The sequence below is a fragment of the Arvicola amphibius genome, chromosome X (genome assembly GCF_903992535.2).
Source record: "Arvicola amphibius chromosome X, mArvAmp1.2, whole genome shotgun sequence".
Taxonomy (NCBI): domain Eukaryota; kingdom Metazoa; phylum Chordata; class Mammalia; order Rodentia; family Cricetidae; genus Arvicola; species Arvicola amphibius.
In genome coordinates this window covers 116420678-116422427 of record NC_052065.1, presented here as the reverse complement: position 1 = coordinate 116422427, position 1750 = coordinate 116420678, and the positions used below count along the sequence as shown (strand labels likewise).

At 37.4% G+C, this 1750-nt stretch overlaps 1 pseudogene; it reads left to right on the top strand.

Annotated features, from left to right (window-relative positions):
* The first annotated feature begins 771 nt into the window (after positions 1 to 771).
* Positions 772 to 1192, top strand: LOC119804533 (annotated as a pseudogene).
* Positions 1193 to 1750: the final 558 nt, after the last annotated feature.

Here is a 1750-nt window from a genome sequence, read left to right as displayed (position 1 = left end):
ATCTGAAGTTTGAGGTTAGAGTACCAACTAAAGAAAGTTTGACTGCGTAAGTCATTAAAATTCATTCCTGATGGTAGGCGGGAAAGACACACAAAGAGATGAAAATTACTCATTGACTTGGGGCTGGAGGACAGGAGCGGAGAAGTGCACCTCATTCATAACAAATATTTTGCAGTTGGCAACACCCCCACACATGACTAATCTCCTGAAAGAAATTTGATTCCTTCGGCTACAAGGAAAAGAAGAACGCAGGCAGCTGTGACGATAAATCTTCGTATCAGTTGTGGTTATGAAGCTGGAAAATCTCGAGTTAGCTGTGCTGGTGAATCATGCACATTTATTTTTACTTGTTTGAATATCTTTTCTTTCATTTACACAAAGGCGGCTCATAATCAAGCTATCACAAAAGGTTGGTCTCCAACAAACAATAAAATAATTTTCCAGCATACATAATAATAGTATAAATGCCAGTTCGTGACATGTAGTTTTTCTTTACCTGAATAAATATTAAATGATATTTCTTCTCGGAGTGTCCAAAAATTCTGTTACTTTGTTCACAGACACATAAAAAATAGAGATGTCTTTTCTGTATACACCAAGATTCTTTTAAAATATTGGTGTTTGCCCAAATCTTTACAGATCACACATATTTCAGCATAGTTATGAAAAGTCGTAATTCAAATATAAGAGTGAGTTTTTGAAATTTAAATATTCTTTGAGTGGTTTAAGAATTTATAATTGGCTTTCTCTCGAGCCAGTGGTACTGGAAAGATGGGCAAGTGTCATGGTCTCTGTACTGCTTGAAAGCTACATTGTCATCAAAGGGATCATGGTAAGCAACACAAGAAAGCCCACTTGGGCACAGCCCCAAAAGGCCAATCTTTTTGGAGGTGCATCTCATGTAAAGGGTATTGTTCTAGAAAAAGTAGGATTTGAAGCCAAGCAGCCAAATTCTGCTATCAGAAAGTGTGTCAGGGTGCAGCACATCAAGAAGGACAAGAAGACCACAGTTTTCATGTCTAGTGATGGCTGATTGAACTTCATTGAGGAAAACGATTAAGTTCTGGTTGTTGAATTTGGTTGAAAATGTCATGAAAAGGTGATATTCCTGGAGCCTGCTTTAAATTTGTTAAAGTAGCCAATGGAGCTTTTGGCCCCATACAAAGGCAAGAAGGAAAGACCAAGATCATAAATTTTGAGAATGGAAACACAGTAACAAATTTTCATATTCTAAAAACAAGAATTTATAATCGTGGGCCTGGAGCAAAGGTTGAGTGGTTAAGAGCATTTGATGTTCTTGTAGAGGGCCCAGATATGATTGCTAGCAACCGCATGGTGACTCATAGCCATCTTTAATTACCGTTCCAAGGGATCTGACCCCTTCTTGTATCTCCTGTGTGTACCAGGCATAGATGCAGTGCAATATATACATGGAGGTAAAACATTTGTCCACATACTATAATTATAAAATGTTTTTTTAAAGGGGCTGTCATTTACTACGTTGAGGCAACTTGTCAATGGCTAGCTCACTGAGGAAAACGACACTTCCTCCCACAATACACTAATTACTTACTAATAGTCCATCATGGGCTCCTCTTTCTGTACATGATGAAATGTAGAGGGCCTTCATTTTGGGCAGGTTTTGTGCTATACAATTTTTTTTCAGAAAAATCTAAACTTCAGCTTCTTAATACAAAGAATATGTACCAATAAGAGTATTTTCAGCTAGCTAGTAGACTTTTTACACTGT